At 44.8% G+C, this 10,500-nt stretch overlaps 1 long non-coding RNA gene across 1 annotated transcript; it reads right to left on the minus strand.

Annotated features, from left to right (window-relative positions):
* Positions 1-3,766: 3,766 nt before the first annotated feature.
* On the minus strand, positions 3,767-5,148 carry LOC115178353 (uncharacterized). The gene is made up of 2 exons (XR_003872608.1): positions 4,940-5,148; positions 3,767-4,617 (listed from the first exon to the last, which is right to left on the minus strand). It is a non-coding gene; the product is annotated as an uncharacterized LOC115178353 (long non-coding RNA).
* Between the last annotated feature and the right edge of the window lie 5,352 nt (positions 5,149-10,500).

Here is a 10,500-nt window from a genome sequence, read left to right on the forward strand (position 1 = left end):
ATGTAAACTTCTGACCCACTGGGAATGTGATGAAAGAAATAATTATCTCTACTATTATTCTGACATTCCACATTCTTAAAATTAAGTGGTGATCCTAACTGACCTAAGGCAGGGAATTTTTACTAGGATTAAATGGCAGGAATTGTGAAAAACTGAGTTTAAATGTATTTGGCTAAGGTGTATGTAAACTTCCGACTTCAACTGTACATATCAATTAGTAACTGGCACATTGGAAGGGTGAGGTGTTGTTATACCATTAGGGCTGTTAAATTAGGGAGATGTTAAACAATGGAAGTGTTAATGAATTTACCTGAACAAAAGCAGAGCACCACTCACACAGACCCCGATACCTGTATTTTGGTTACAGGGTCTGTGAAAATGCAGGAATCATGACCAGGTCTTCAGGTGGCTTTTAATTTACCATGTTATTTTACCCCTTTCAGATATACAAAAAAGCTGGTACAAAAAAGCATGTATGGGAAATTAGTGTGATTTTGGTCTGTGTATGAAAGGGATATATAGCCAGGACCAAACCTATTGGCAGAAATTAAGACTGTATAAAATAAATAACTACCGTATATTGTATGCTCAAGTTAAAAAATTTTTTTTTATACTAATACAATTGAGGAAACTATTTTGCTTAAAATTAACCATTAATAATATAAAAGATTGGGGTCAAAATGTCACCCTTGTTTTCAATACTCCAGCACCCTCTTGCAAGGATAACGACACTAAGCCTATTTTCATGTCATCTGACCATAGCACCACCTGGAGTTTGCTAAACTTGGATTGGATTGGAACCGGTGCTATGGTCAGATGACATGAAAATAGACCTCTTTGGTCACGCACACCAGTGGTGGTGTGGGGATTGAAACATAGAAATGTATGCAGAAAAGTAACTCAGAACTAGTGTAAAATATGGTGGTGGATCTTGGATGTTATGGGGTTATTTTGGTTCCATTGGTCTAGATGCACTTGTTAACGTCAACTGTATCATGAACTTTACCAAGTACCAGGACATTTTCGCCAAAAACCTGGTTGCCTCTGTCAGGAGGCTGAAACTTGGCCGCAAATGGATCTTCCAGCAAAACAATAACCCCAAGCACACAAGGATATCAAGGATTTGGAAAGATTTTGTATGGAGGAATGGTCAAAGATCCCTCCAAAAGTGTTCTCCAATCTCATAATTAACTTTAAGGCTCAGTGTCATTATCCTCACAGGGGGAGGGTGCTGCAGAATTGACAACATGGGTGACAACATGGGATAGGATAAAGTAATCCTTCTAACCCCCCCCCCCCCTTAAAAGATTTAGATGCACTATTGTAAAGTGGTTGTTCCACTGGATATCATAAGGTGAATGCACCAATTTGTAAGTCGCTCTGGATAAGAGCGTCTGCTAAATGACTTAAATGTAAATGTATGTAATAAAAATGTATAAAAACACATCTTTATTAATCAGCCTTTAACCTTGATCAGGGATTAAAATATAGTAGTAGTAGTAGTAGTAGTAGTAACTCTTAGTGGTATGGCTCAAGAAGCATCTGCTTTATCCAGTGCTTCATTTGTAAATCAGGAACACAATGCTGGAACACAAAGCAAGCATTATTGCAGGGTGACCTGGGGGGATCTGAGGTACCGCTGTGGTGATACTGATGGCTTCTCTGGAACGGATGGCTTCTATGGTTGTGGCTAGATGGAGTTCAGCTACGGACAGTAGTGACTTTGCGTAGCAGGCTAGGAGAACTAACGCAGCAGGCAAGGAGAACTAACGCAGCAGGCAAGGAAAACTAACGCAGCAGGCAAGGAGAACTAACGCAGCAGGCAAGGAGAACTAACGCAGCAGGCAAAGAACTAACGCAGCAGGCAAGGAAAACTAACGCAGCAGGCAAGGAAAACTAACGCAGCAGGCAAGGAGAACTAACGCAGCAGGCAAGAAGAACTAACGCAGCAGGCAAGGAAAACTAACGCAGCAGGCAAGGAAAACTAACGCAGCAGGCAAGGAAAACTAACGCAGCAGGCAAGGAAAACTAACGCAGCAGGCAAGGAAAACTAACGCAGCAGGCAAGGAGAACTAACGCAGCAGGCAAGAAGAACTAACGCAGCAGGCAAGGAAACTAACGCAGCAGGCAAGGAAAACTAACGCAGCAGGCAAGGAAAACTAACGCAGCAGGTAAGGAAAACTAACGCAGCAGGTAAGGAAAACTAACGCAGCAGGCAAGGAAAACTAACGCAGCAGGTAAGGAAAACTAACGCAGCAGGTAAGGAAAACTAACGCAGCAGGTAAGGAAAACTAACACCGAAGGTAAGGAGAACTAACGCAGCAGGCAAGGAAAACTAACGCAGCAGGCAAGGAGAACTAACGCAGCAGGCAAGGAGAACTAACGCAGCAGGCAAAGAGAACTAACGCAGCAGGCAAAGAGAACTAACGCAGCAGGTAAGGAGAACTAACACCAAAGGTAAGGAGAACTAACGCAGCAGGTAAGGAGAACTAACGCAGCAGGCAAGGAGAACTAACGCAGCAGGCAAGGAGAACTAACGCAGCAGGCAAAGAGAACTAACGCAGCAGGTAAGGAGAACTAACGCAGCAGGCAAAGAGAACTAACGCAGCAGGCAAGGAGAACTAACACAGCAGGCTAGGGGAACTAACGCAGCAGGTAAGGGGAACTAACGCAGCAGGTAAGGAGAACTAACGCAGCAGGCAAAGAGAACTAACGCAGCAGGTAAGGAGAACTAACGCAGCAGGCAAAGAGAACTAACGCAGCAGGCAAGGAGAACTAACACAGCAGGCTAGGGGAACTAACGCAGCAGGTTAGGGGAACTAACGCAGCAGGTAAGGGGAACTAACGCAGCAGGCAAGGAAAACTAACGCAGCAGTTAAGGAGAACTAACACAGCAGGTAAGGAGAACTAACGCAGCAGGCAAGGAGAACTAACGCAGCAGGTTAGGAAAACAAACGTGGCAAGTAAGATCTCACGCAGCAGGTAAGGAGAACTAACACAGCAGCCAAGGAGAACTAATGCAGCAGGCAAGGAAAACTAACACAGCAGGTTAGGAAAACTAACAAAGCAGGTTAGGAGAACTAACACAACAGGTAAGTAGAACTAACACAGCAAGTTAGGATAACCTATGCAGCAGGTAAGGAGAATTAGGTCAAGGTTAGGGTTAGCTAGTTGTCCCAACGTGACAACTAGATGGCGCTGTACTCCATTTAGCCACAACCATAGAAGCCATCAGTTCAGAGAAAGCATCAATAACACCAGGGTGGGGTGAAAAACATTTTACCATAATAAAGCATTGCAAGGATCTATCATCACATTTGAATAGCGGCATAGTGTAGCCACTGCTTCGTGCTCGGGTTAGTTTTATAGTCAGATGAAAAATTGATGAAGGCTTTTATATATTTCAAATGGTTTAGGGAATGTAAAACCAATTACATGAGAACCAACATTTTGTTTCATATCTAGATTGTCATTGGTCACTGAATCCATACGTGGCCGTTTTGAAAATGCATTTCTATTTATTTTTCTAAAGCCTCCAACATTTTACCCTCTGTAAAACCAATCCAATCAAGCGTTAAGAAATGGACAGAGAAGAGCTGACTGAGCTAAAGGCAGAGACATGTTGATTTTATCCAGTCTTTTAAAAAAAATCGACTTTCACTACCTTCCAAGAGTTGTTGAATTCCCTCTTCACATCATAACGTTTTCAACTGTCAAATATTTTACTGCTAACAGTTGCCTCCAACTAAAAAGTGGTGAGTGGTTCTCCCCCAATTTTATAATTCAGACACAATCCACAGGTCATAACAGGCAAACATACAAATCATTAAATCCAGACGGAAAATATTTACACAAGAAGCAACCTAATATCACACAGTCAAGCTCTCAGTCATTTAGTAAGTTCACCATTCTGCCATTCTCACTGGACATCCTCAGATAAATGGATATTACATTACTGTGATCAATACAGACGACAGCAAACACTTAACTAGCAGTTGCACCTCATTTACAAATTAAGTTTATTTGACAGAAGTTTTATTGATTTATCTTGAAGTGATGAAAATCATGCATAGGCCAGCTGTCAGACACTCTCGGATTGGACTGAATGTAATACAGCAGCAATGCACAGGACAGGTTATCACTGCCACATCTTGAAGGTCAACAGTCAGAGGTTGTCTACACTTTGCATTGAGAACGTGTGCAGTGTAGGTAGAGAGTGTTTCTAGGCTTGCAGAGGGGTTCTCAAACAGAGGGATACTGTGGTATTTCAATTCATTGTACAAGTGACAAATAATTTCAGTCAGTGTATTTTACACAGAGATATATTCAATGTACAATTTACAGTGTTAATTCCTAAGTATTTTGCTACACACATCTCAAATGTGGTAGCCTAGGCAGGCAATGGCATCAGTTCACGTCAGCTTACACTTTTTCACCATTACTTTGTATTGTCTTGGTTGTCAGCAGATGCAGAGTCCCGACTGAGCGAGCTGACAAAATTGTAGACCCTTGTAGAATAAGGAACAAAGTTTTCCTTGTAGACGATGGTGGTTTTCATGTGTGCACTCTGGATAGTCACTTCTCTAGGATTTGGAGGTAGTTCCTCCTTCTCTTTGACTGCAGGATGATAAGATGACGAAACACAGAATTTTCGAAACATGCAATTTTGTAAAGGTAACGTTACATTTGTGCTGAATGCTGATACAAGTCTAGCTTGAGCTTATCAACAATTACAAGGTCAAGAACATGTAATATTGTCAACCTTTGGAAGCACTTCCATTAGAAATCATTAGCAGCTTAGTTCAACAACAGTCCATAATATAATGTGATCTGTAGCTACGGCATTGATATTTAGATAAATAGCTACCTAGGCAAGTTGTGACTGATAGCTAGTTAGTTAGCTAACGTTAGCTGAGCTGCTGTGAAGCGAATAGCCTACCAGGCTTTTCTTCATTGCGCCCCATGTACTGATAATATCCGTATGTGCCAAGCATTGTCCATATTCCGAAAGCATACAGCATAGACACCCGTACATTCCACTTTATTACTTCTTTTATTTGCATGTTTAATTTTTGGGGGGAGCTTGACTGTACATGTATCGTAAATCACAAGGACGCGGCCATCTTGGATTAATCCGGAAAAAAACCGAGTTGGACGATAACTTCCGGGTTAAAATAAATAAATAGATAACATAAAGAATGGAAATGTAAAACAGTAACTTAACTTAATAATATAATTACATAGGCATTTTGATATTATGGTGCGACTGATTAATAAATTCTAATAGCTATGCAATTAATGGAAAATAAAACTTATTAGATATGTATTCAACTCCAATATTAGTCATCCTATAACTAAAGAGCAGAGACTCCTGTTGCCAGGAAATCCACTAACTGCTAATGGTATAAAAAGTACACAATGTCATACTTGAGTAAAAGTAAAGATACCTTAATAGAATTTTTTCTCAAGTAAAAGTGAAAGACACCCAGTAAAATACAAAGTAAAAGTCTAAAAGTATTTGGTTTTAAATATACGTAAGTATCAAAAGTAAATGTATGTGGACACCTGCTCGTCGAACATCTCATTCCAAAATCATGGGCATTAATATGGAGTTTGTCCCCCCTTTGCTGCTATAACAGCCTCCCTCTGTTCGAGAACCCCTCTGCATTTTTGGAACATTGCTGTGGAGATTTGCTTCCATTCAGCCACAAGAGCATTAATGAGGTCAGGCACTGATGTTGGGCTGTTAGGCCTGGCTTGCAGTCAGCGTTCCAATTCATCCTAAAGGTGTTCAAAGGGGTTGAGGTCAGGGCTCTGTGCAGGCCAGTCAAGTTCTTCCACACTGATCTCGACAAACCATGTCTGTATGGACCTCGCTTTGTGCACGGGGGCATTGTCATGCTGAAACAAGAAAGGGTCTTCCCAAAACTGTTGCCACAAAGTTGGAAGCACAGAATCATCTAGAATGTAATTGTATGCTGTAGCGTCAAAATTTCCTTCACTGGGGGGGCCTAGCCTGAACCATGAAAAACAGCCCCAGACCATTATTCCTTCACCAAACTTTACAGTTGGCAGTATACATTGGGGCAGGTAGCATTCTCCTGGCATCCGCCAAACCAATATTTGTCCGTTGGACTGCCAGAGGGTGAAGCGTGATTCATCACTCCAGAGAACGCGTTTCCACTGCTCCAGACTCCAATGGCGGTGAGCTTTACACCACTCCAGCCGACGCTTGGCATTGCGCATGGTGATATTATGCTTGTGTGCGGCTGCTCGGCCATGGCAATCCATTTCATAAAGCTCCCGACAAACAGTTCTTGTGCAGACGTTCGGGCAACCCAAGTGGCGCAGCGGTCTAAGGCACTGCATCTCAGTGCTAGAGGCATCATTACAGACACCCTGGTTCGAATCAAATCAAATAAAATTTTATTTGTCACATACACATGGTTAGCAGATGTTAATGTGAGTGTAGCGAAATGCTTGTGCTTCTAGTTCCGACCATGCAGTAATATCTAACAAGTAATCTAACCTAACAATTTCACAACAACTAACTTATACACACAAGTGTAAAGGAATGAATCCAGGCTGTATCACAACCAGCCATGATTGGGAGTCCCATAGGGCGGTGCACAATTGGCCCGGGTTTGGCCGGTGTAGGCCGTCATTGTAAATAATAATTTGTTCTTAACTGACATGCCTAGTTAAATAAAGGTTAAATAAAAATGGTAAAATCCAAAGGGAGTTTGGAACTTGGTAGTGAGTGTCGCAACTGAGGACAGACAATTTTTACGAGCTAAGTGCTTCAGCACTCGGCGGTCCCGTGTTGTGAACTTGTGTGGCCTACCACACTTTGTGGCTGAGCCATTGTTGCTCCTAGACATTTCCACTTCACAATAACCGCACTTACAGTTGACCGGGGCAGCTCTAGTAGGGCAGAAATTTGATGAACTGACTTGTTGGAAAGGTGGCATCCGATGACGGTGCCACGTTGAAAGTCACTGAGCTCTTCAGTAAGGCCATTCTACTGCCAGTGTTTGTCTACAGAGATTGTGCATGGCTGTGTGCTTGATTTTATACACCTGTCAGCAATGGGTGTGGCTGAAATAGCCACTAATTTCAAGGGGTGTCCACATACTTTTGTATACATTGTGTATATAGATGGCCTTCTGTAATCATTGCATCTAAATGGTCTCTTTCCTGTGAGTCCTCATGTGTACTTCAAACATACAGTATGTCACAGATGATATCTATTGTCCGCTGTGTGGGACCTCATGTGTATCTTTTGATGTCCAATTGGATTGAAGCCTTTGCCACAATCAGGGAAAACATACGTTTCTTCACTTTCTGAATTTGTAGGATATTTTTTCAGAATCCTTTGCAACTGCAATGCTAAGAACTGAGAACAGTTTTTGGACGAAAGGGTTCTTTGATGATTATTTGGAAGGCAAGAAGGGTTCTACAGTGTTCATCACTTAATAGGCCTAGTAAAAAGTTAAAATTATAAATTAACTTAATTATAGATTACATTGATTATTAATACTTTTTGTTAATGCAACTGATTCATATGTTATTATTTTCATGCAATTTTGCATCACTATTGTATAAAGTATAAAGTTCTATAAAAGAAGCTATGTGATCGCTGATTGAAAAAATAATTGTATTCAATATTTTATTTTTACTGGAAGAAAGATAGAAAGCTCCACCAAAACTCCTTCCCTAACACATCCCGGAATGAATTCCACTCTGCTAAATGACTAAAATGTAAAAATTGTAATAAACAGGGTCAGGTCATAAGTGAGTCATATGTACCTCTGTCGACCTCGAGATTTATACCCTTCAGAATTCCATCACATGAATGAAATACCATGCAAGCCTCAACATCACAAGTCAAAACCCCCTGGCTTATTCCTTGTAATTTCCCCTTTTGATATAGTCTCTTCGTTTTCACAGAAATATGTGTAACGCTTGGACGTCGTGGGTGTGGAGTCAGGCGCAGGAGGCATAAAAATGTTTGGTACAATATATATTTAATAAGTACCCCAAAAGAGAAATATGCCCAAACACAACAGGGCATAACAAAAACCCAAAGTCCAACAACACGATAACCTACACAAACACAGTGAAAACACGTAACAAGCCTGCACACAGAACAGGTGGAGAGGCGGGCTTAAATAACACCACAAATTACCTAAATGAACACAGGTGCAACTCATAAAGACATAACTAACAGAAAAACGAAAAGGGGATCGATGGCAGCTAGTAGGCCGGTGACGACGAGCGCCGAGCGCCACCCGAACAGGGAGAGGAACCACCCTTGGCAGTAGTCGTGACAGTACCCCCCCGACGCGCGGCTCCCGCAGCGCGCCGACACCGGCCTCGGGGTCGACCCAGAGGACGAGGCGCAGGGCGATCCGGATGGAAATCCTCTAACAGTGATGGATCCAGTATGTCCCCCACCGGCAACCAGCACCTCTCCGGACCGTACCCCTCCCAGTCCACGAGGTACTGTAGGCCCCCCACCTGGCGTCTTGAGTCCAGAATGGTGCGTACTGTATACGCCGGGGACCCCTCGATGTCTAGAGGGGGCGGAGGGACCTCCGGGCACCTCACCTTCTTGAAGGGGACCAGCTACCACCGGCCTGAGGAGAGACACATGAAACGAGGGGTTAATACAATAATAAGAAGGTTGTTTTAATCTATAACACACCTCGTTTATTCTCCTCAGGACTTTGAAGGGCCCTACACGCTGCGGACCCAGCTTCCAGCAGGGCAAGCGGAGGGGCAGGTTTCGGGTCGAGAGCCAGACCCTGTCTCCCGGTGTGAATATGGGGGCATCACTGCGGTGGAGGTCAGCGCTCCTCTTCTGCCATCTTCCGGCTTGCTTCAGGGATTCCTAGACAGCCCTCCAGGTGTCCTTGGAGCGCTGCACCCAATCCTCCACCGCAGGAGCCTCGGTCTGACTGATGCCATGGTGCCAGGACCGGCTGGTAGCCTAACACACTGGAAAGGCGATATGTTAGTGGATGAGTGAGTTTTGCGCCAACTCAGCCCATGGTAAGTACCTCGACCACTCACCTGGCCGGTCCTGGCAGTACGACCGCAGAAACCTACCCACCTCCTGGTTCACTCTCCACCTGCCCATTGCTCTCGGGGTGATAACCGGAGGTCAAGCTGACCGAGACCCCCAGATGCTCCATAAACGCCCTCCATACACGGGATGTGAACTGGGGACCCCGATCAGAGACGATGTCCTCCGGCACCCTGTAATGCCGGAAGACATGGGTGAATAGAGCCTCCGCAGTCTGTAGGGCTGTAGGGAGACCGGGCAACGGGAGGAGATGGCAGGACTTAGAAAACCGATCCACAACTACCAGAACCGTGGTATTCCCCTGAGACGGGGAAGATTGGTAAGAAAGTCCACCGACAGGTGAGACCATGGCCTTTGTGGAACGGGGAGGGGTTGTAACTTCCCTCTAGGAAGGTGCCTAGGAGCCTTGCTCTGGGTGCATACCGAACAGGTAGAGACATAAAACCTCACGTCCTTAGCCAAGGTGGGCCACCAGTACCTCCCCCTAAGGCCTTGCACTGTCCCCGCCACCCCAGGATGACCAGACGAGGGTAGCGTATGAGCCCATCGAATCAATTGATCACGGACACCAAGCAGAACGTACTTACGACCTGTAGGACAATTAGAAGGCGCAGGATCCATCTGTAACGCCCGCTCAATGTCCGCGTCCACCTCCCATACCACTGGTGCTACCAGCTTAGAAGCTGGAAGGATGGGAGTAGGATCGATGGGTCTATCCTCAGTGTCAGAGGTGGGACAGCGCGTCAGCCTTGGTGTTCATGGAGCCTGGTCTATATGAAATCCTGAACTGAAATCGGGTGAAAAACATGGCCCACCATGCCTGACGCGGATTCAGTCTCCGGGCTGCCCGGATATACTCCAGGTTCCGGTGGTCAGTCCAGATGAGAAAAGGGTGTCTAGCCCCCTCAAGCCAATGTCTCCACACGGTCAGAGCCTTGACCACAGCTAACAACTCATGGTCCCCCACATCATAGTTCCGCCGGACTGAGCTTCCTAGAGAAGAAAGTGCAGGGGCAGAGTGTCGGTGGCGTACCCGAGCGCTGTGATAGAACGGCACCCACCCCCAACCTCGGATGCGTCCACCTCCACTATGAACGGCAAAGAGGGGTCCGGGTGCGCCAACACGGAAGCATCAGTGAACAGCGCCTTCAACTGCTTGAAGGCTCTGTCCGCCTCTGTTGACCACCGTAAATGCACCGGTCCCCCCTTCAATAGTGAGGTAATGGGAGCCGCCACCTGGCCAAAACCCCGGATAAACCTCCGGTAGTAATTGGCAAAACCCAAAAACCGCTGCACTTCCTTCACCGTGGTTGGAGTCGGCCAATTACGCACGGCATTAACGCGGTCACACTCCATCACCATCCCTGAGGTGGAAATGCGATAACCCAGGAAGGAGACGGCTTTTTATGAAG

Source organism: Salmo trutta, chromosome 38, assembly GCF_901001165.1.
Source record: "Salmo trutta chromosome 38, fSalTru1.1, whole genome shotgun sequence".
NCBI lineage: Eukaryota > Metazoa > Chordata > Actinopteri > Salmoniformes > Salmonidae > Salmo > Salmo trutta.